The sequence below is a fragment of the Octopus sinensis genome, linkage group LG4 (assembly GCF_006345805.1).
Source record: "Octopus sinensis linkage group LG4, ASM634580v1, whole genome shotgun sequence".
In the NCBI taxonomy this organism is placed as follows: domain Eukaryota; kingdom Metazoa; phylum Mollusca; class Cephalopoda; order Octopoda; family Octopodidae; genus Octopus; species Octopus sinensis.
The window spans coordinates 75,836,377-75,861,573 of record NC_043000.1 but is presented as its reverse complement, the minus strand read 5'-3'; the positions used below and the strand labels follow the sequence as shown (position 1 = coordinate 75,861,573).

The following is a 25,197-nucleotide window of genomic DNA, read 5'->3' as shown; positions in this document are numbered from 1 at the left end:
GTCTATGATATTCTTTTTTTATTTTCTCTTTCATTTGTGTGTGTTGTGTCTTATCTAGTTCATGGATTCCTAAGTATTTGTAAGTTTGGTTTTGGTCTAATTTTTTTTATTTCATTGGTATTATCTAGTGTGATGTTGCTACTCTTAACTAGTTTTCCTCTTTTCAGGGTTACTTTGGCGCATTTTTCTAATCCAAATTTCATATCTATTTCTTTGGTAAATCCATGAACTGTCTTTAATAGTGTTTCCAGCTGTTTGTCATTTGCAGCGTATAGTTTTAGGTCATCCATATTATTATTATTATTATTATTATTATTGAGTGAGAGAGCAGTGCATGCCATCAAAGTGACACTGGGGTAAAATATACGAAGCCCAGTATACCCATCATGACTACCCGTCTGATAAAGGTACACCAGGCACATGCATCACAACCATATGTGCGCGACATGGTGATCTCATATCAAGATAAACAGCTCATGACCTTGCAGGTGGGGCCCAGTTAGAATTTTCTTCAGGTTGAGTAGCCCATCCCGCTCAAAAGGTCCCTGAATAAGGGTTGTTTAAGGATGTTGAAAGAACCACCCATGTTTCTAGAGGTGAATTATTCAAACCCCAAAGAATCCCTCTCAACGCATGGCTATGATGCTCCCCCACTACTTCTGCTCGTGATCAGAGATGCACATATCGTCAGCCACCAAGGGACAGGCTCAACTGGTTAAGGTCAAACAACTGACGAGCAAATCTGTGGTATTGAGCAGAATATTTGCTGTAGCCCATCTTTTATACCAAGACAAAACAATGTACATGATAACACTTCCAATCAGTTAAGATCAGAAGCCATGAGAGCCACTGCCTGGTACTGCATCAGGGCATATTATTATTATTATTATTATTATTATTATTATTATTATTATTATTATTATTATTATTATTATTATTATTATTATTCAGTAGTTTTATTTTTATATCGTGTTTCACTTCACTACGGAGCGCAGCTCTGTATGCCTTGGGTATGTGCTGTGGTTTGTTGTGATGCTCTTATGGTTACTGTATTGAGAATGTTTTGCGTAGGGTGTGTGCAGTGTCCAGTAGTGCAATGCTCTTCTGAAAACAGGTTCTTTTCTTCCAGATGCTTGCTCAATCTTTGCGATATTATTGCAGCAAAGGCTTTGTACATTGTAGGGAGACAGGTTATAGGTATGTAGTTTTGTGGTGTAGTCGTTTTATTGGATTTGAGAATTAAAATAGTTTTCCCTTTCGTGAGACATTCAGGCATTGTCTCTGGCTCTGCTAGTATGTCGTTAAAGTTTTCAGCCAGCTTTTTGTGTATTCCTGTCAGATATTTTAACCAGAAGTTTGGGATCTTGTCGTGCCCAGGTGCCTTCCATTTGCTTAGTCTTTGCAGTGCCTGGGTGACCTCTTCAGTTGTTATAGGGGTCCAGAGTTGCCCAGGTGCTAAGTTCGTTGTTTTAATAATCTTTTTCTGAGGATGTTCATTCGCCGACCATATTTCTTTCCAAAATTCTTCCACTTCTGCCGTTGGTGCTGCAGTGATGTCTGTTTTATTTTTGCCAAGTTCTTGGTAGAATTTTTGGGGGTTGGAGTTGAACTGTTTGTTTTGTTCAAAGAAACGTTGGCGTTTCTCATACTAGCGGATCCTTTGTGCTTTGGCAAGGATATCTTGCTTTAGCTTTTCTTTTATCTCGGGTAAATCTTTTTCTGTGATGTTGTATTTGCACAGTATTTTTGTTTTCTTCTTGTTACTTAGTAGTGTCGATTGTCTACAAATTTAGTTAAGAATCCACAGATCTCTTCTCTTTTTTCTATTTTTTAATTATTATTATTATTATTATTATTATTATTATTATTATTATTATTATTATTATTATTATTATGATCATCATTATTATTATTATTATGATCATTATTATTATTATTATTATTATTATTATTATTATTATTATCATCATCATCACCATCATCATTATTATTATTATTATTATTATTATTATTATTATTATTATTATTATTATTATCATTATTATTATTATTATTATTATTATTATTATTATTATTATTATTATTATTATTATTCTATGTTTGACTTTTGCTTTACATTTGTACAAGTTTGCTCCAAGTTTCACCCAGAGACCTCAAGAGACAAGATGGAAGTTCATGTTGGTGTTGTGCATAGCGTGCCATATATTTGGTTTTGTATTTAGTGCTGTACTAGTGAATGTTTTTAAAAAACATAAGAATATTGTGTTTGTTTTAAAACTTGAAATTACATGGAAAGTATTGTGCGTAGGATATGGGCAGTTCCCATGAGTACTATCTTTTGAATTTCTACCATTTTGGGGTTTCCTGGTATCTGAGTCAGGTAGCAATCAGCCCCTTTTGCTATCATTTTCAGAGCACCTATGACAACAAGTATTGTTTTAGACTTCAGGTTTCACATTTTGCTGATTTCTATTTTAAGATCTTTATATTTGCTCAGATTTTTGGTAGGTCTTGACAGATACGTTTATATCGATTGGGACAGTCATATCAATGAAGAGGCATGATTTTTGTCTGAAGTGTTTCAATATGATTCTGGCCTATTCGCATCTATCTTTCTATCAGTTTGAATGGTGAAGTTCCAGAGGAGTGAGATGTGATCATTTTCTAGCACTGGGGGTGGTTTCTGTTCCCACCAGTTTTTATCATGGGGTAAGTACAGGCTTTTGCAAATTACCCAGTTATTATTATTATTATTATTATTATTATTATTATTATTATTATTATTATTATTATTATTATTATTATTGTTGTTGTTGTTGTTGTTGTTATTATCATTATTATTATTATTATTATTATTATCATTATTATTATTATTATTATTATTATTATTATTATTATCATTATCATTATTATTATTATTATTATTATTATTATTATTATTATTATTATTATTATCATTATTATTATTATTGCCTTTGCACAGCTTCTAATGCTGCAGATGTACTACAGTATCAGCTGTTCACAAGTGAACTAAGGTAACACCCCTTATTTTTCCAGCACCTTCCGGAATATTCGAGCGGTCCAAGCAGTGCTGTTTTCTGCAAGTGCTCCACGCTTATTCCAGCCCCTATTTGTTCCACGCACTTCTCAAGATTTTTACTCACAAATCCAGGGCTCCGACAATTATTGGTACTACTACCACGTTTTTCAGTGACCACAAGCTAACCTGTTATATCTCTCGACTTTTCTTTCTTCAGTATCGCATATCTTTCTTATCGCATATAGATATAGCATACTATATCTATGACCCAGCATCGTTTGATTTCTTTCTCAATTAAAACAATGCCTTGTTTCCTATTCTCTATCTTATGGTCGCACTGAATCATAAAATCCCATCGATCATTACATTATCATTTTCGATGATGCCTTCGGGTTTAAGATCGTACCACTCTTTTGCTCTATCAGGTCCATACTTGTTGCGAAGTGTGCAATGGACAATCCTTGCTATATTGTCAAGATGTCTCGAGCTAGTGGCATGCACTGACTGGTAATATGCCATACGGTTTCACCATTTTGTCCAAAAATTCTGCAATTATCACTTTCTGATGTGTTGTCTATTCTATATTTGATGTAATTCGTTCTTAATGCTTGTTCTAGGGCAGCTCAGATTAAAACCTCCGTTTCCGGTTTTAAATCATTCGTAGCCATCTTTTTTTCTGTCTGTCTTATCTTCAACATCCCTATAAAATTGCCCATGCATTCTTTTCTTTATCCACCTATTTTCAGTTTCATTCATTCTCAAATTCTTGTACAGTGTTTTATCTTTGCAATCTTTCATCCTATACAAGCCTGTCCTTACTTCCAATAATAAAGTTAATAACAGCGCCTCGTTGCAAAGAAAGCAATTATTATTAATATTATTATTGCGTGAGAGATCAGTGCATGCCATCAAAGTGACACTCGGGTAAAATATTCGAAGCCCAGTATACCCATCATAACTACCCGTCTGAATAGGGTACACCAGGCACATGCATCACAACCATATGTGCGTGACTTGATCTCATATCAAGATAAACAGCGCATGACCTTGCAGGTGGGGCCCAGTTAGAATTTTCTTCAGGTTGAGTAGCCCATCCCGCTCAAAGGTCTCTGAATGAGGATTGTTTAAGGATGTTGAACAAAACACCCATGTTTCCAAAGGTGTATTATCCAAACCTCTAAGAATTCCTTTCAACACACGGCTATGATGCTCCCCCACTACTTCTGCTCATGATCAGAGATGCACATATCGTCAGCCACTAAGGGACATGCTCAACTGGTTATGGTCAAACAATTGACAAACAAATCTGTGGTATTGAGCAGAATATTTGCAAGGCAAAACAATGTACAAGATAACACTTCCAATCAGTAAAGATCAGAAGTCATGAGAGCCATTGTGTGGTACTACATCAGGGCAAATATTATTATTATTATTATTATTATTATTATTATTATTATCATTATTATTATTATTATTATTATTATCGGTGGCTGTGGCGAAAGGGGTTGTTTGGTGAACAAGGCATAAGGACAGATACATTCCTCTTTGGTTGACCTCTCATCACTTAAAAAGGAAATTGAAAGTGGAGAGAGCAGTGAGTTTACTAAAAGTTGGATGAAAGTTGTGAAAATGGCAAGAGCGGATGGTACCTCTCTAAGTGTAGACCTGTGAGTCGAAGAGAAGGAATTGGAGAGGACACTTGCTCTTGGGGTTTCAGAGAAATTTCGGACAGTAGAGTTCCTCGATTATCTCTATAGGCCTTCCAGTGTCAGGAGGATCACATCTCTATCATCCTTCCCGCCACTATTTTTTAAAACTTTTTTTATGATATGCATATGTCTCTTCTTTTTCAGTGTATACCATGTATACTTACTTCCTTTCTTTCCTTTTTTTTTTGTCATTTCATATATAAACTCCCACACTTTATGTCTGTCTTTGTATTGACTCTCTCATCCTTCGCCCTTGTGACAAATAAATGAAATCACTATTATTATTATTATCATTATTATTATTATTATTATTATTATTATTATATTATTATTATTATTATTATTATTATTATTATATGTTTGACTTTTGCTTTACATTTGTACAAGTTGGCTCCAAGTTTCACCCAGAGACCTCAAGAGACAAGATGGAAGTTCATGTTGGTGTTGTGCATAGGGTGCCATATATTTGGTTTTGTACATAGTGTTGTTCTAGAGACACCATAAGAAAATTGTGTTTGTTTTAAAATTTGATATTACATGGAAAGTATTGTGCGTAGGATGTGGACAGTTCCCATGAGTACCATCTTTTGGATTTCTGCCATTTTGGGGTTTCCTGGTATCTGAGCTAGTTAGCAATCAGCCCCTTTTGCTATCATTCCCAGGACATCTATGACATCAAGTATTGTTTTAGTCTTCAGGTTCCACATTTTGCTAATTTCTATTTTAAGATCTTTATATTTGCTCAGATTTTTGGTAGGTCTTGACAGATACGTTTATATCGATTGGGACAGTCATATAAATGAGGAAGCATGGTTTTTGTCTGAAGTGTTTCAATATGATTCTGGCCTATTTGCATCTATCTTTCTGCCAGTTTGAATGTGAAGTTCCAGAGGAATGAGATGTAATCATTTTCAAGCACTGGAGGTGGTTTCTGTTCCCACCAGTTTTTATCATGGGCCAAGTCCAGGCTTTTGCAAATTACGCAGTGAATATATTGCGCAGCTCTATCATGCCTGTTGTGATATTCTCTAGGCGCAAGAAGACTGCATATGGAAAAAAATGATCAATGGTTTTATTTTGTTGTTGACATACACGACATGTTGGGCTACTGCCGTTCTTTAATATGTTGGCCTGGTAGTTCCTTGTAGGTAGTGTGGTGTATGCGAGAGATTCGAAATAAAGGCACCTACCTACTCTTCGCTCAGGCGGAGACCCTTCAACGGTAATGGATCCTTCAACACAGCCCGACCCGAACGCTAGAAATAGCAGCTGCTTCTCCAAACCTTAACAACGTGCTGACGCCGTCTTACCCGCTCGGCGACCTGCCTCGAAAAGGCGGAATCCTGCCCTCGCTGCGCGCGCGTCACTGCTGCCCCTTCCGGTTAGCCCCAAGTTCCGGTCAGCTCCCCAGCTGCTGACGTCATCCCACAGGTAGGCATTGATCTTGGGGTGTTATGATAAATCCTTCTGCTTCAGATTTTAAGCCAGTGGCCATCATTCATTGAAGTCCACCATCCAACCGGGAGGGCGCCTTGCGCGTCGAGATCTTCTCAAGCTGGGCACCTCGTTCTCCCCCTATCCACAATCATCGTCCGTCGAAACGACAATCCTGCGAAGGTCCAAGACGTGTCGCGGCATTCCATCCACAGAGACGTTGTTTCTGGAATTGACCGCCGTCACCGACTAACTTCCCACACACCGAGAACAGCTCTCTCCTGCTGACGCTGGAACTCAGCTCTGGGATTTCATTCCCTCTCCGGAACACCAACTCACCCGATCTATCTCTTCGCAGCTACAGCCCCAGCGCGGCTCCCCCTTCCATCGACTCCGGTGGCTTCGCAATTAGTCCGAACTTCTCCAGATGTCTAATTATCTCGTTGGCTGGCACTACAGTTTCGTCCACCAAAATGTCGTCAATGGTGACCTTTCTAATCTTGCCGTCTTTCCCTAGGACGGACTTAAGCACTGCCGCCATGATCTTCGGAGCGGAATTCAGCCCGAAACCCAGCCTGGTTAAACAGTACGTCCGGCCTTTGTACCGCACCAGCTGATATCGCCACAGTTTGTCGCTCACATGGAGCTGCAAGTACGCCGATTTCAAGTCGACAATCGTCGCTACCTTGGTCGACTGTCTCCACGCACGTAACGTCTCGTCACAAACGTCCGTCGCCTCACCTCCCGTATGACACGATATATGCTGGTTTAGCTCCCTGAAGTCCAGCACCGGTTTGACTTTTCCCTTCGTAGGCTGCACCACCGCCATCAGGGATAGCACTCCGCCCGCTACCTCCTCCCAAGGGACAAGGACTCCTTCCTCGACCCACCTCTCCACCTCATGTTCAAACTCGACCCTGGCGTGGCCTTTCAGGGTATGCTGGTAACAGCTCACTCTGTTTTTCAGCATCGGAGGCTCGTACTTCCATCGCCACTCTATCGTCTACCGCTGAAAATCGAACGCCGCCTGAAAATCTTTGCCCTCGATGGTGTAAGCGGCGCAGTCCCTCGCGGGGCTCTGCTCTCTCTGGCGATCCTGACTCGCAGTGCACGACGCCCACGCGCTTCCGAACGTGACCTCATCTCCGACAATGCTGACGCCACCGAGGCGGTTGATGGCGTCCATCCCCATCACCACATCAACCCCATCTATCACGCGTTCAGCCACAATTACCTCCAGCCTTAGCGTCGCCCCGCGCACCACTATCTCTACCTTACTGCTGCCTCTGCAACGGATTTCGCTGCCGTCGACCGCCCGGACGCTACTTGCCCCGTTCCATTTCTTCGTCACCCTTGAAGTCACAAGGGTGGTCGTGCAGCCCGTATCCACGAGGGCCTTGAACGTCTTCCCCTCGGCCTCCACGTCAATTAATGGCAGCGTCTCCAATAGCGCCTCTACTCATTTGCGGGGAAAGTTCGAGAGGCAGCAACTTCCCCGCGGTCGTTTCCCTGATCGCAATCACGGGCGATGTGTCCTGTCTGCCTGCATCGATAGCAAACGGGCCCCGGTTGCGTACACTCCCGCGCCATGTGCGGTCCCTGACATCTAAAACACCGACCTGAGAACGGCCGCTGTCGTTGCATGGTAGGCTTCTGCACCTCTTTCTCCGGTCGTCGTCCGTCTTTACGTACCTCCGTCACCGCCATCGCTATCGCCTTCCGCCCAAGAGTGTTGCGTCTACATGCTGTCCTGAGTCACAAGTTCGCTCAGCGCCATCTTTTTAATCCCGGGCAATCGTTGTAGGTGAATCCCTACATCGTCGGGGAACCCATTTACGAACGCCAGACGCGCTGCTCTCTCCAGCCCTTCTCCTGTAAACCCAGCCAGCGTCGCTAACCTTCGAACTTCTGCCGTGTGTTCGTCCGCCTGTCCTCCCGTCCATCTAATCGTACCCAGCTTAGAAAAAGATGTGTATTCACACTCTGTGTAGGCATCCCTCAGACGTTGCTCTATCTTTTCCTCGCTCAGTCGTTCTTTCTCGTCCATCTCAAGATATAGCGTCAACGCGCTCCCTTCCAAATACAGCGCCATAAGACTTTCCACATCGCTTATACCTTGCAGTCTTGCCACCAGCCTGATTTTACGCATCCAGGCCTCTACATCGCCTTCACCATTAAAGGGTCTGATGATGTCGCTGGCGATCCTGATTTTCGCTGCCATCGTGGTGACGTCTTATATGGAGTGCCGAAATAGCTTGTGGTGTATGCGAGAGATTCGAAATAAAGGCACCTACCTTCTCTTCGCTCAGACGGAGACCCTTCAGCGGTAATGGATCCTTCAACACAGCCCGACCCGAATGCTAGAAATAGCAGCTGCTTCTCCAAACCTTAACAACGTGCTGACGCCGTCTTACCCGCTCGGCGACCTGCCCCGAAAAGGCGGAATCCTGCCCTTGCTGCGCGCGCGTCACTGCTGCCCCTTCCGGTCAGCTCCCCAGCTGCTGACGTCATCCCACAGGTAGGCATTGATCTTGGGGTGTTATGATAAATCCTTCTGCTTCAGATTTTAAGCCAGAGGCTATTATTCATTGATAGGTAATGGCTTTGTCAACATCGGCATTATTCGCTCTTTTTGGGTATTTGCCATTGAGAGGTTTTCTTGCCATTTATCAGTCAGGATATCTAAGGCAGCAGTTTTAGCACGGGTTTTCATGCGCTTAGTTTTTCTACGCTTGTTTCTAGTATGTCTAATTCCGGAATTTGCTGTATTTGGAATTCACTTAGATATTCCTTTGCCCGTTTTGTTACTGAGTATGATGTTTTCTTGTTTTCATGTTTTGAAACAAGTTTTTGCATCCAGTCCTCAGAGTTTTTCAGTTAGGTGTCTAGGTCAATTGTGGCAATCTTCATTGTTAATGCCAGTTGTAAAAATCCACGGCCTCCCACTTTTCTTGGCAGATAAAGTCATTCTACATCTACCTTAGGGTGGTGCATTCTATGCATTGTCAACAGGCTTCGTATTTTTCTGTCAAGATTATATATTTCAGTAATTGACCAGTTAACGATATTGAAACTGTAAGTCACGACAGGTATGGCTAAAGCATTGATCACTCCGATCCTGTTTATTGCATTCAGCTCTGTTTTGAGTATTGTGATAACATTCTCTTCTGATCCTTTCCCTCATCACTGAATGCCTGATTCTGTTCCCTTCAAGTACCCCTAGGTATTTGTTATTCTCCGCTGGTTCTAACTCTTTCATGACATTCTGCTGGTCAAGGTTAACGTTAGATGTTTCTGTCATTTTTCCTTTGATAAAGGTAGCTTTTGCTCATTTATCAAGGCCAAATTGCATCCTGATATCATCACTGAATTGTTTAACTATCGCTATTAAGCCCTTGACTTGTTGGTCATTTTTTGCAAAGAGCTTTAAATCATCCATGTAAATGAGATGATTTATACTTTTATCAAACATTTTATAACCGTACTGTGAATCATTGAGCAATTTTGAGAGAGGTATTAAGGCTAGACAAAAGAGGAGTGGTGATAGTGAGTCACCCTGGGAAATGCTACATGAAATTTTTACATCTCCAGCATTTAGAGATTCAATCGCTGTTCAAAGTCAGTGTGGTTTTCCATGATCTCATACTTACAGAAAAAAGTTTTTACACATTTCCATACATTTCTTTATTATTATTATTATTATTATTATTATTATTATTATTATTATTATTATTATTATTATTATTGTTCAGTAGTTTTATTTTTATAGCGTGCTTTCACTTCACTACCGAGCGCAGCTCTGTGTGCCTTGGGTATGTGCTGTGATTTGTTGTGATGCTCTGATGGTTATTGTATGGAAAGTGTTCTGCGTAGGATGTGTGCAGTGCCTAGTAGTGCAATTTTCTGTATGTTTGTAAGTCCTGGTGTTTTTGTTATGTATTTGTCTGAATATTTTTTTATCATGCCTAATGCACCTACTATGATAGGAATTGTTTCTGTTTTCAGATTCCACATTCGAGTTACCTCTATTTCCAGGTCTTTGTATTTTGAGAGTTTCTCCATTTCTTTTAGAGACACGTTGTCATCTGCCGGTATTGATACATCAATCATCATTATTATTATTATTATTATTATTATTATTATTATTATTATTATATGAAAACTCACAGCTTGTTTTACTGGGTATGATGGAAAGTGTCAGCTATCCACAGCTAGCAGACTAAGGTGACATTTGTTTACTGGTCATGCTTCGAGAAGCCTGAGGAGAATTCTTGCAGTTCCAAGCAATGCTGATTTTTGTAGGTGTTCTACCTGCACACTTGCACCACTCTTTTTTAGCCATGCTAGTAGCAGAGTGCTAATACTTGTAAGTGCACCAATTACTATTAGTATCACGTCTAATCTCTTCATTGTCCACAACCTTCGTATTTCCCATTTCAAATCGCCGTAGTTATTTATTTTTCCTTCTTTCACATTGATCTTGTTGTCACCGGGATATGCTATGTCGTTTATTATACATGTTCTTTCTTTTTTATTCACCACAACAATGCCCGGTTTCCGATGTCTGATCGGGTGATCGCAATGGATCATTGCATCCCACAGGATTTTACAATTCTCATTTTCGGTGACTCCATCTGGAGTTTTCTCATACCACGTATTTGCTCTTTGTAGGCCATGATTTCCACAGAGCTCCCAATGGATCGTTCTTGCCACTTTGTAATGGCGTCTTTTGTATTCGCGTTGTGCCAATTTCGGGCCATACCGCCCCCCCCCTTCACCACACATTCTGCGTTTGTCGCTATCGGTAGTGTAGTCTATTCCGCATTTCATAACGCTTGTTCCTGAGCTGCGCACATGAGTGCTTCTGTTTCTATCTTCAGGTCACTCCTCCTCGTCCATAACCAGCGGTCCTCTATAACTGTCTTGGCGTTCACATCTCTTGCAAACTGACCGTACATTTTCTTTTTCTTCCATGCTTTTTCTTCTTCTTTATTTTTTGTTCATTTCTTGTTTAAATTTTTCTTTTGTTACAGAATTTTCAGTTTTGATGACGCTGGCTTTCTTCATGTGTTTCAGCAGTGGCTCCACGCCATTTTTTATATACCACCCTACACTGTTTTTCTCTGCTTTGATACAGTCCTAGAAACTATTATCATCATCATCATCATCATTATTATTATTATTATTATTATTATTATTATTTTGATTATCATTAATATTTTTATTGTTATTGTTATTATTATTATTATTGTGTTATTATCTTTGCACAGCATCTAACACTGTGAACTAAGGTAATACTTCTTATTTTTCCAGCACCATCCGGAGTATTCGGGCGGTTCCAAGCAGTGCTGTTTTCTGCAAATACTCCACCCTTATTCCAGCCCCTACTTGTTCCATGTACTTATCTAGATTTTTACTCATTGTTCTCAGGGCTCCGACAATTATTGGTACTACTACCACATTTTTCAGCGATCACAACTGCTTAACCTCCCAAGCTACCTGTCATATCTATCGACTTTTCTTTCTTCATTATCGCATACCTTGATGTCAGCTGGGCATAATATATCTACGATCCAGCATCGTTTGCTTTCTTTCTCAATTAAGACAATGTCTGGTTCCCCTATTCACTATCTCATGGTCGCACTGAATCATAAAATCCCATAGGATCATTACATTATCATTTTCGATGATGCTTTCGGGTTTATGTTCGTACCACTCTTTTGCTCTGACAAGTCCATACTTGTTGCAAAGTGTCCAATAGACAATCCTTGCAATACAGTCATGACGTCTCTTATATTCTTTCTGGGCTAGTGGCGTGTATTGACTGGTAATATGTTTTGTCCCTTTATGTTTTCTAATCATATTTGTCAGCCCTTTGTGGCCAATAAAAAGAATTAATTATTATTATTGTTGTCGTTGTTGTTGTTATTATTCAGTAGTCTTATTTTTATCACGTGCTTTCACTGCACTACAAAACTATGTGTGCCTTGGGTAAGTGCTGTGGTTTGTTGTGGTGCTCTTATATTCACTGTTTTGAAAGTGTTTTATGTAAGATGTATGCTGTACCTAGTAGCGCTATTTTCTCTATGTTATATATACTTATAAGTCTTGTTTTTTTATGTATTTGTTTGAATGTTGTTGTTTTTTCATACCTAATGCACCTACTATGATAGGAATTGTTTCTGTTTTTAGGCTCCAGGATCTTTACCTTTAGACCGGCAGATTTAGAAAATAATTTTTTGTAACTAAACACTTTCAAACTTCTTATACTGGTAGAATGTGTCATATAAAACATCTTTTACACTTAGCGCTTTTGAGAAAAGTTGATGTTTACGAAGGTATTTCGTGTTAAAAATCTCGTATTTCGGTAATTTCAACCAATCAATGACGTGTATTCAGCTGAATGAAATTACTGCTATTGTTTGTCAACAATATCTATTGGCGGTGTATGTTTCGTTTGTCACTGTTATTTATGACATCGTTCGTACGTTTGTACTGATTTTAGCTTTAAGGTTTTAGGGTTAGGGTTAGGGTTTTAAGGTTAGGGTTAGGGTTAAGGTTTTAGGGTTAGGGTTAGGGTTGGGGTTTTATGGTTAGAGTTAGGGAAAAAAATGAAAAATGAAGAAATTGGAGGCGTATGGGGAATGGGGGGGGGGGCAAAAAGACTTTCCGAAAATAGTAGCTGAAAAACAGGAAAAAAAAAACTAAAAGCAATAGAAATGCACAAACGATTATGGTGGTGCCATGAAGTAAACATGCTTCAGACACTCATTTATTCATACAAACATAACTGAGATTAAATATGTCATAAATAACAATGACAAACGAAATATACACCACCGGAAGTTGTTGTTAACAAACAACAGAAGTAATTTTATTCTGCTGAATACACGTCATTGATTGGTTGAAATTACCGAAATACGAGAACTTTAACACGAAATAACTTCGTAAACATAAACTCTTCTCAAAAACGCTAAGAATAAAAGATGTTTTATATGACACATTCTACCAGTATACGAAGTCTGAAAGTGTTTAATCACAAAAAACTATTTTCTAAATCTGCCGGTCAAAAGGTAAAGATTCAGTCAGTCTCTACATTCGAGTTACCTCTATTTCCAGATCGTTATATTTTAAACGTTTTTCCGTTTCTTTTAGAGAAACATTGTCATTTGTTGATATTGATACTTCGATTTGAAAGCATTTTTTCTTGGTGATCTCTGACAACTATATCCGGCCTATTGACCTTAATTTCTCTATCTGTGTGTATTGGTGTATCCTAGAGTATGGTTGCCTTCTCATTTTCTGTGACCTCTTCTGGCGGGAGCCTATACCATCATTTTTCTGTTGTTATTCCATAGTATTGGCATAGCTTCCAGTATATATAGGTTTCAACTCTGTCGAGTTTGTGAATATATTTCTTCTTAGCTAGGACTGGGCAGCCAGAGACAATATGATTTATTGTTTCTTCTCCATCACAACATATTCTGCAGTTACTTGTATTTCTTTTCATTTTGTGTTTTTGTTGATTTCTGGTGGGAAGGCTTTGATTTTGTGCTGCAATTAAAAATCCCTCAGTCTCTAAGCTGTCCTCAGCTTCTCATCCTTTGTTGGGATTTTGCTTTGTCTATTTCTTTTCTGTTTAGCTTATTATTATTATTATTATTATTATTATTATTATCATCATCATCATCATCATCATTATTATCTCTTTATCACAGGTTTTGTTGGGGTTCCTGGAGTCTTGCATGCGTAGCAGGCTTATTTCCTGCAGCTTACGGTACCATGCTATTCGTTCTTTTCAGCTATCTAATACTTTCCTGATTATGCTGACCGTGCCAAGGAGGCAAATCCTTTGTTACAGTTCTACTGGGTACTCTATTCCAATTTTCTTTATATCCCTTTTGATGACTTCTGATACTGTTCTCGAGGACCCAACAATAATTGATGCTATCTTTACCGTTTTCATTTTCTATAGCCGGGTTATTTCGTACTTAAGAATGTTGTATCTATCTATCTATCTATCTATCTATCTATCTATCTATCTATCTATCTATCTATCTATCTATCTATCTATCTATCTATCATCTTTTCGCTTTCCTTCTTGATTATTCGTGGGTCAAGGGGGCATGCAACGTCAACTATATTGCATATGTGGTGCACCTTGTCCACCACCATTAGGTCCGGTCTGTCATGCTCTAGCCCCTGATCTGTTTGGATTGGGAAAACCCAGAGGATTTTACTAGTCTCCGACCCTGCTACTCTCTGCGGTTTGTGCTCATACCACGTCTTGCCTCTCTCTAACCCCCACTTTTCAAACAGTTTCTAATGTAGCACTTGCGCTACCTGGTCGTGTCTCCACAACTTGTAGTGGTTTTGGACAAGTCTAGGGCATTCGTTCGTGACATGGGCAACGGTTTTATCCACTCTATTGTAGATGCGACACAGTGGAGACACTTGCTCATTCTTCAGGTTGACCCTCCAGTTCGGGACCAGCGTTTGGTCTTGCGCTACCAGTATAGTGCTCTCGGTCTCTCTTTTTAGGGTTCCTTTCATTAGCCAATCCCACCTATTTTTTCCAGCAACTTCTGTTGTGGTTGCATGGAATTGATTGTGTAGTTCCTCCTTGCGTAATTCTTTATGTCCTTTTTGTAGTCTTCCTTTGCTTTCCTATTATTATTATTATTATTATTATTCAGTAGTTTTATTTTTATAGCGTGCTTTTACTTCTATGATAGGAATTGTTTCTGTTTTCAGATTCCACATTCTAGTTACCTCTATTTCCAGGTCTTTGTATTTTGAGAGTTTCTCCATTTCTTTTAGAGACACGTTGTCATCAGCCGGTATTGATACATCAATTAGAAAGCATTTTTTTTCTTCATGATCTCTGACAACTATATCTGGTCTGTTGGCCTTAATTTCTCTATCTGTGTGTATCGGCATATCCCAGAGTATGGTTGCTTTCTCGTTTTCTGTGACCTTTTCTGGTGTGTGCCTATACCATCTTTTTTCTGTTGTTATTCCATAATGTTGGCATAGCTTCCAATGTATGTAGGTTCCAACTCTGTCATGTCTGTGAATATATTCCTTCTTAGCCAAGACTGGGCAGCTAGAGATAATATGATTTATTGTTTCTTGTCCATCTCCACATATTCTGCAGTTACTTGTTATATTTCTTTTCATTACATGTTTTTGGTAATTTCTGGTGGGGAGGCTTTGGTCTTGTGCTGCAATTAAAAATCCCTCTGTTTCTGCTTTGAGTCCTGAGCTTCTCAACCATTGCTGGGATTTTTCTTTGTCTATTTCTTTTGCGTTTAGTTTAGTCCAGTATTTACCATGAAGGGGCTTTTCTTGCCATCGTTTTATCATGGTTCGTTGCTGTTCTATTTTTAGTTTGGATTTCATTTGTTTTATAGCTTTTGTTGTTTCTTCATCTTCTTCTTCTTCTTCACGTTTATTAGGTGGTATGATTTCTTGTTTGTATTTGTCAGCTTCCTTAAATACTGAGAACAGTTTTTTGTTTTGCTCGTGTTTTTTATTATTATTATTATTATTATTATTATTATTATTATTATTATTATCATTATTATTATTGCCATGTCCCCGAAGACTGTATCTTTGTTTCCATTTAGACGAATATCTCTTCTATATTCTTGTGAAATAAAAACTGGGTCTTTATTGAATTTGTAGCAGAAGTATAATTACCATTTGGTTGTTTAGACTTAAATAAGCTCATGTCGGCTTGTACGCTTGTATTCGGCATATGGTCGTATGACCTGGCTTCACATTGACAAACCCATTCGTGCCGATTGAATGCTTCATATTAGCCAATCAGACCATTTACCAGACCAGCAAAGCGCTTCAAATTTATGCTTCTTCGCTGGAGTCCCACCGTCAGCTATATAAGAAAATCTCTCCTGCTATTTCTTCCGTGAGGTGAGATTTATCGGTAGACGGTTTTGACGCTGTACATTGTTCCTTTCGCGCGCACCTCATCATGTACAAACTCCACGATGAACCATTATATATTCACTAACAGTATTATTCATGTTGTGCCAGTTTGCTGTATCTTCTACTAGTGTTGAAATAAATGTGACCATCAATTTTAATCTGTTTTTGTATTTCTTTGTACTCTTAATCATGACTCGTTTAGAACCAGAAGATTAATAATATTTTGCTTCCAATGTTATAATTTATAACATTACCAGGGCTATAGTCACACGCATTCCCACTAAAAGATTTTTGTTCTTGTATTTTACCCTCTTATTCTTTTACCGTCGGAATATGTAGTAAAGACTCTAAAACTGTTTTATTCAAACACCTATTGAGACACAACGTCTAACTAGAAATAGCACTCGAATTTCTTTCAAATTATTTCTTACCATGTTAAAGGACACAGTGGTTAATATCATCCAGGATAGGTTATGTCTGTATGGTCAGGGATGAAATGCCTTTGAATCTAAATCTACTTTATCAGGGTTGTCGTGGAGCTCAACAACTTTGATCATTGATCTGGTTGATAAGAGATGACCTGAGGTTAATAAATAACAACTACAACAACAAATATGTAGTACACTTTACATATTTTAGGTGTTGTTTTGTTATTGTGTTTTGTTTATTTTTCTTTGTGTTTCTTGTTTGCGTGGTTTTGTTTATCAACTCCGAACTGAGAATACAAAGGTCGTATATTCACTTCATGGGCGAACATTTTTCTGAAATACTTCACATGACTGAAAAAACACAATATACATTATGTATCTATGGAATGGAGGACATTGGATATATAGGTGTTTACAAATACAGTACCTATCCCTAACAATGTATTTACATCTTGAGTACGTATAGATAAACGACAGTAATTTATCACAAACACGTGATTGAAAAGGTTGATTTATAATAAATAGTCTTAAATAGGTTGGCATGTTGTTACCCCCGTACACACTTGACAATTTCGCACATTGGTACGCGTGAGAACGGAACCCTGAGGTTTGCACAAATGTCTGAATCAAGAAACGAATAACTGGAGTAAATCATTCAGATGCGTTATATGCATGAAAAAACAATAGTTAAGTTCGTATTAATATATTTAGTATGGTAAGCTCAAACATCTTAATAAAAATAATTAAGCAGTGAGAAACACATCATTATCTTGATGACTTTTACTTAGTGTTTGCTAAAATCTTTAGCTATTACAGTATAGTGATGCACCGAAAATTTATTAAAAGATCTGCAAGAAAATGTCATACATGCAAGTCGGTAAGTTTTATTTACGTAAGTCCCTAGTAATTGTGGGTTTTATAAGCCGTATCTCTGTGGACAGTTGTACTGTCGATGATGATGAAATTCAACTGGTACATTGTAGCATTTATATTACTCTCACATTTGTAACGGTTGTTCCATTGACGATCAATTTAAACAGCATTCAGAAAACACCATCCAACTGGTTGATATAAAGTCAATTGCAGACACGCAGTTTCTGACGCACAGTAGTGCGCTCTCTCTCTCTCTCTCTCTCTCTCTCTCTCACCCTCTCTCTCTCTCTCTCTCTCTCTCTCTCTCTCTCTCTCTCTCTCTCTGATCGGTCGTGTTATTCTTTGCTCCGCACTGAAAGATTGTTTTTGTGCTGAAAAGTTTGAAAATTTGCTGTTTTGGTCGTCGAGGCCACTTCTTTTCTGCTATTGCAGCAGAGTTCTGCTGTTTTTTCCCCCTTGTTTCAAGGGGAAAGTGACGAAAAAGACATGAATTTGCAACCAGTCTCCTCCGAGTCGGAGGAAAACGTTGAAAATTTGTTTGAAGGCATGAAGGAGAAAATGCGGGATGAGGAAGGTAGAAGTAAAGAGACGTCTCACGCGAGCGTCACAAAAGCAGACGACAATATGTCTGGCGAAGCTAGTAAACGACAAGAAAAGGCAAAAATAAATTTTGCGAGTGCAGCAACTCGCCCCTGTGAAAACATCGTTATTAACAAAGAAGGATTAAAGAAGTACCAAAGTTTATTAAAAAAAGAAGGTGATAATGTGAAGTTGTTCCCTCCCAGTGAATTAATTTACGCGACGGAGAGAAAAACTGTAATTTACAAGACTTATAATGTCAAAAATAAGAAAATTGACTTCGTACAGAGAGAAGCCATTGAAAAATGTTTGAGGCCGATATGGCAACAAAGAAGTTATATAACAAGGGGCAGTCGCTTCGGCACGGTAGAGGTGCGTTTCCCTAGCGAAGAAATAGCTAGGGAACATTCAACAAGAACGTTGAAGTCGGAAGAGGTAGTTCTTTTACCATTTTATTTAGGAATGAGAACTAGTAGAATAACGGTTACGGACATTCCGCCCGAAATAGATGTGGACTTCATAACAGCAGCGATTCTCTTAGGCAAAGAGGAAGAAATTGCCATTCTTCAGTCTAAAAGATATCGCCCCACAACCTGGTATGGACAGGACTTAGAGCTTGTGATCCAAGCGAACCCCTCGGACTTGGAAAAATTGCCAAGCACCCTCACCATTGGAGATACCACCTTGATGGTAATAGTCGAGGGAAGAAAACCGAGATGCTATAAATGTGGCGAGAAAGGCCACATACGGTCAAGCTGCAAGAAGACAACGAAAGAAAATACTACAGAGGCAAGCACGACGCCGAAAACAACTTCACCGCTAGAAATAGCAGCCACGTCGCGCACCCCAATTGCCGAAATTCAGCCGACAACGGGAGAAAACAACGACAACAACGATGACAACAACATCAACAACATCCAGGAGTGGGTCAACGTGGAAGCTTCAAAAAGAAGACGGAAACGGAAAAATCCACCCTCTTCGGATACACAGGACTATACTCTGACACAGACAAGCACACCCACACCCACAAATACAGTCGCAAACACACACGTAGCCAAAAAAACACACACACTGGAAAAAGCACACACACAAACACTCACACACCTACCACAAGCACGCACACACCTACAAACACCCACGCTTCTACAAGCACACACACAGCCCCCTCCACAATCACCTAACAACAAAAAAAGAAACACCTTCACAGCGATAAATAAAAACAATAACCCATTAAGGGAAAAAATTAATTTACTGAAATCGGCGAAAAAATATATCGCAACAGATATAAATAGTATTATATCCGAAAATGTAGAATTTTATACGATAGATAACGAGGATTATTTTGAAATTAAAAAATCTTTTGTGGAGGACGTAGGCCCGTTACAGATGAACTTTTCAAGCCATCTGTACAAGCAATTCGCAAAAAAACTGACCTCGCAAAACACAACACTCACAGACAGAAAAGATGAGGGTGAAACTACACCTTCTCTTCTGTTAAAACAGTAAGTTTTAAACATTCAACTAAATTTTCACATTCTCGTTTAAACTCGGTTGTATAAATATTCGCGGCCTGGGATCGTATTGGAAGCAAGGCTACCTCCTTAACGACCTTAGGTCGCATCGTTTGGATGTAGTGGTAATTACCGAATCCAGACTGAGTGGGCTGCAGGCTTTTTCGCCCCTTCTAAACGGCTACGAGAAATACATTTCTCCCTGTCGACCTGGAGGGGGAGGAGGAGTGGCAGTGCTGGTCAGGAAAAACCTGGATTTAGAGATTAGAACTGTCTTTATAGATCCGGAAGGCAGGTTGGTCGTTTTGGATGTGACGCACAGCAGTGGTAAAGTGTTCAGGCTGGTCGCTGTCTATGCTCCCTGCGAAGGAAAAGCCGGGCAGAAAGAGTATTTCAAAAGCCTAGAGAATTTTCTTGGCACGTCGAACACGTTAGTATTGCTTGGTGACTTCAACATAATTTGTGATGCAAGCGTAGATTATGTTGGCTCAAGAAAGAATACGAGGGGATTACCTCACCTCAACGATATGCTAAGTCGTTTCGAATTGGCAGATAGATTCAGACTGGACCATCCAGACATTCCAGAGTGGACCTGGGCAAGAAACGACGGGTCGTCCAGATCTTATATCGATAGAATCATAACTAGAAGGAAAGATAAGAAAATACTTAGCTGTCCACAACACCATATCGTCAGCTACAGCGATCACAAATTAGTGACCTGTACGCTCGACATAGATAGCATGTGTAGACGAGGTACCGGCTACTGGAAGCTAAACAAGTCACTATTGGACTGTGAAGCCTACAGGAATCGGATTAAACAATTAGTAATGAGGGCGTTAACCGGATCCATTATCAACAATAAATGGTGGTACGCCCTGAAAAGAGCCATCAAATTTGAGTCAATTAGGTTTAGCAAAGAACTAGCTAGTGCTAGAAACAAAGTAGAAAAGGAACTAGTTAAGGCAATATAGGAGGCAATGAGATCAGGCAGTGCATCGAAAGTGTTAGCGGCGAGGTTAGCACTAGACCAACACCTCAAAGCTAAACATGAAGGGTGCATTGTCAGGGCTAAAATCCGTGCAATGAGACAGGAAGGGATCAACGCAGCCGGATGGGCCCGGGTGGTAGAGGGCCAGCGTGGCAACAACTCAACCATTCGATCCTTGACGGGCCCAAATGGTCAATTAGTAAACGAACCCGAGGAGATGTGCAAGGTGTTTCATGATCATTTCGCCCAGCTATTCGGGAGGAGCGGTGAGCTGGAGCGCGGGGAGAAGCTCGCAGACTTCTTAGCCGGTTCGCCGCGTCTATTGAGGCCGGACGCGGAATCTTGTGAGGCGCCGATCACAGCCAAAGAAGTCGAGGATATGTTGGCAGACTGTGGCGGGGACAAATCGCCGGGACTCGATGGTCTGCCTTACGAACTCTATAGTAGCATGCCAGACTTGTTTGGGCACCTACTTGCATGCGTGTACACCAACTGGCAGCAGAACGGGAGAATTCCTAAGTCTGTGAGCCGAGGGGTGGTAGCGCTGTTAAGAAAGGACCCAAACAAGGGGGATTTAATTGATAATTTCCGGCCTATCACTCTGCATAACGCAGAGTTGAAGATCTTGGCCAAGGCCTTAGCAAAAAGGTTGGCGAGGGTCGTGGGTGAACTTGTTGGCGAGGCGCAAACTTGCGCCATCCCTGGAAGGACCATCCACGACAATCTCCACTTTCTACGCTATGCCTTAGAAAGGGTAAATAGGATTCCTGGCAAGGGTGGGGCTATGGTCCACTTGGACCAATCGAAAGCGTTTGATAGGGTGGATCATCAGTATCTGGAGACGGTCCTCGCGGCGGCTGGCTTAGGCCCGACCTTCCGTGAATGGATCATCGCTTTATACAGCAACATCGAATCGGTAGTTCGGGTAAATGGTTTCCTTTCAGAACCATTCAGCATTGAACGTTCGGTACGTCAAGGGTGTCCTCTCTCCCCGCTTCTCTACGTTTTGGCCCTCGAGCCGTTGCTGAGGAGGTTGGAAACTATGAGAGGCACCCCGCAAGATCTAGGGTGCGGAAAGTCAGCTTCGGCGTATGCGGACGACATCACCGTCATCGTTTCCCGAGTCGAGCACCTACAGTGGGTGGGTGAGGCCTTAAGGGACTACGAAGCGGTGGCAGGAGCGAAAGTCAACCGGGATAAATCGGTCGGCTTGCAACTCGGCACCTGGAGGGGCAAGTCGATGTCTTCCGACAGCGTCGTAGGACGTTGGACGGAAGGACCGGTGAAAATGCTTGGGATCTGGTTAGGTCCAGATCTCCAGATAGAGAAGAACTGGAGCGAGGTGGCTCTCCTAACTCAGACATGGTCTGAGCGGAAACTGTCCTTGAAAGGGAGGGCGGAGGTTGCAGAAGTGTTTATCGCCTCTGTAATCACTTACCGCCTAACCGTAGTGCCTTGCCCCGATTCGTGGCTGAACAAACTGGAACGCATGCTCTTTCGCTTTTTGTGGAGGGGCAGCAGACCTCTTGTAAGGCGCTCTATTTGCTGCCAAAAGCCGCTGAACGGTGGGTTAGGGATGCCGTGGCTAAAAATGCGCAGACATGCGCTCAGGCTTAGGCACCTCTGGATTTACCTGGACGGTGAGCAGGTGTGGTCTCTGTTTGTCAAGCTGTTATTTCCACAGTTCACATCGTTTAACGAACTGAACCCATGGATCAAGTGTAGACCGAGGTTGGGCATGTGGCATGCAGAGTGCTATCAGGCACTCGTGCTTCTCTCCCAGTCGAGCAACGCCGGTGGCGGGGCTACTACTGCTTTCTTCTATAGAGGGTTAGTAGAGTTTAAGTGTGACGACGTCCTAGGAGAAACTCTGGGCTTCGACGAAAATCAACTGGCCAGCCTGTTCCAAAGAACATTCGGTCCGGGGCCTATGGATAATTACCAAAAGTCCCTGGCCTGGCAATGTTACAGAGGTGCTTTACCGGTTCGAGATAAGCTCTTTAGACATGGGTGTGCACCTTCGCCGGTTTGTGCAAGATGTAAGAGGGACAGTGAAACTGTCCTGCACGCGATTGTGCAATGCCCCAAGGTGACTGAACTCTGGACTTATGTCGAACACCTGCTGTCGCATTCGAGAAGATTACAACTGTCGAGCGAATCTGTAATTAAGATAGTTCCGCCGACCTTCCTGAATAGGGAGGAGCGAGCCTGTTTTCTTTCGGTAGTTGCTATGGCAAAAGAAGTAGTGTGGAAGACGAGAGTAAAAGGAATTGCAACAGGCATGTTTATCTCCAGTCTCGAGCTAATCGACTTTTTCGTTTTCCACATGAAACGGAAAATAAGGCTGGAGAAGAAATGCCTGTCGCAAAGTGTGTTTCATAAAAGATGGAAGTCTATAGCAAGTATGTTGCGAGTGAAAGAACCTGTTTAATCGAGAATGTAAAAAAGGATAAAGCAAAGTCTTCAGTGTGAGTATGTGGTTTGTGGGGTCGACCGCGTCCTCCGCTTCATTTGTTTGTAAATCACTCATTCTCATTTAATTGTATATATTTTAATTGTTTGTTTATTCATATGTTTCGTCTCATTCGATACCCTGACCCCAACGTTTGTTTTGTCCCCTCTTTTTCTCAACCTTATGGTGAATAAAGAAATACTCTCTCTCTCTCTCTCTCTCTCTGTCTATCTATCTATCTGTCTATCTATCTATTTATCTATCTATCTATCTATCTATCTATGTATCTATCTCTATCTCTCTCACTCCCTCTTTCTCTCTCTCTCTCTCTTCCTATTTCTCTCTCTCTCTCTGCCTTTCCTACTTCTTCTACAGTGATCTCTGTTCCTCCTACTCTCACTCATCTTTCAACACCCTGGTGAATCTACATCCATCTGATCCCACACTGATCACTATACCCAGTCCTTCCCAGAATGTTGACCCTCAGGAATCTCCTTTCTTCTCATGTTTCACTAGTCTCCAAGGGCCTACGAAAGGTATGGGCACTGCCCTTTCTCCAGATCCCGGAAGTAAGAGAAAGTGTGTAAATGTGTGTGTGTGTCTGTCTGTCTGTCTGTGTCTGTGTGTGCTTGTGTGTGTGTGGTATATCTAGAGATTTGAGGTGCAGACATGATTGTATGATCAAAATAGACATAAGTATGGTTTGTAGTTGTTTGCTTAGCAACCACGAGGCTCTGGGTTCAATCCCACTACGATTTGATAGACAGATATATACATGTGTATGTGTGTGTGTGTGTGTGTGTGTCCCCCACATTTGAAAACCAGCATTGGTTTCTTGACGTTCCCATAACACAGCAGTTCAGACAACATATATTAGAACTAGAGAATCCAGTTAGTTTTAGATATCAACTTTATTAATAAGATAAAATCTAATTTAAAGGAAATTTGTCTGCTATTTCTAGTAAGTCAAGCAGGCTACATAGAGATTCAGTGTTGGCATGATGACAATAATGTTGGTGAGAATGTTGTTTGTAACGGTGGAACAATGGTGGCAACAAAATGGTGATGTTTTTGATGACGATGCAAATGGCACTGTGCATTTTTCCTGAAGTTACAACACTGTCCCAATAGTCATATTTGATCTCATGTTGTCTCTGACCATGTTAGTTATACTAATACTGTCGCAATTCCACCAATTTAGTAGTAAAATCACTTCATAATTTAATCCTTCTTTTAACAGAGAAATGGCTAGTTACCTATTAAAACCAATATTTATTTTTCAGCTTTCCCGAAACTATTTATTGTCAATGTTTAATTATGACACACCTGTAGTTAACATACAGCTACTAGTGTGTTCAGTACATTTTGTTTGCCTAATCAAACTTGAGTCATCACGAAATGTTGCGGCACATCTATATAAGCTATATAAGCTACAGTTATATTACAGAACTTTGGAAAAGTACGTATGTTACAACTCCTAGTTTAACCCCATTTTTTCTCTGAATGGGTAGACCAAAGAAAACCAAGCAACAAACTTAAGTCGTCGTTCTTCTGTAACATGGATGGTATTTCAGTGGTGTGTTAGGGGTGCGCACGCGCGTTCATGCATGTGTGTGTGCATGCATGCAGGCAGGTAGACAGGCAGGCAGGCAGGTAGGTATGTATGTAGGTAGATAGGTAGGTAGGTAGGTAGGTAGACAGACAGGCAGATATGTATGTGTGTATGCATGAATGCATAAAGTCAACAGGGAAGATCCAGAGATGCACAATATAGAAAACATGTAGTAGTGCTCAAATGATTTCAACTTATACTTTGAAGTCTTTATCGAGAAATAAATCCACGGGGCAAAGAGTGGCTATAAGAGAAACCCAGGTGAGGTGATATGGAGAAAGTGATGCAGATAAACATGTTTGGGCTTGATATATGAAACATACATATATACATACATACATACATACATACATACATACATACATACATAAAGACTTATAAATATATATGGGGATATATAGAGAAACAAAAACTGAAAATATTCAGATGAACACTCATGAATAAGCGTAAAGATATTTATATTTTTACTGAACAAATTTACATGGAGTACAAAAAATACGGAAAACTAAGGGGAAAGGGCATGGTATTTCAAATCCAACAGCTGTTTCTGGGGGCTCAAAATTACATAATAGTTATAATGTTGGCAGATGGAGTGTGTAGATAGTCAAAGATATGCAACCATT

General features: G+C 40.4%; 2 long non-coding RNA genes across 2 annotated transcripts; one reads left to right on the top strand and one right to left on the bottom strand.

The window, feature by feature from the left end:
- Window positions 1–9,339: 9,339 nt before the first annotated feature.
- Window positions 9,340–18,447, top strand: LOC118763016. Its single transcript, XR_004998768.1, has 3 exons — window positions 9,340–9,479; window positions 9,719–9,720; window positions 18,438–18,447. It is a non-coding gene; the product is annotated as an uncharacterized LOC118763016 (long non-coding RNA).
- On the bottom strand, window positions 9,346–19,819 carry LOC118763017. Its single transcript, XR_004998769.1, has 3 exons — window positions 19,559–19,819; window positions 11,069–11,070; window positions 9,346–9,356 (listed from the first exon to the last, which is right to left on the bottom strand). It is a non-coding gene; the product is annotated as an uncharacterized LOC118763017 (long non-coding RNA).
- Between the last annotated feature and the right edge of the window lie 5,378 nt (window positions 19,820–25,197).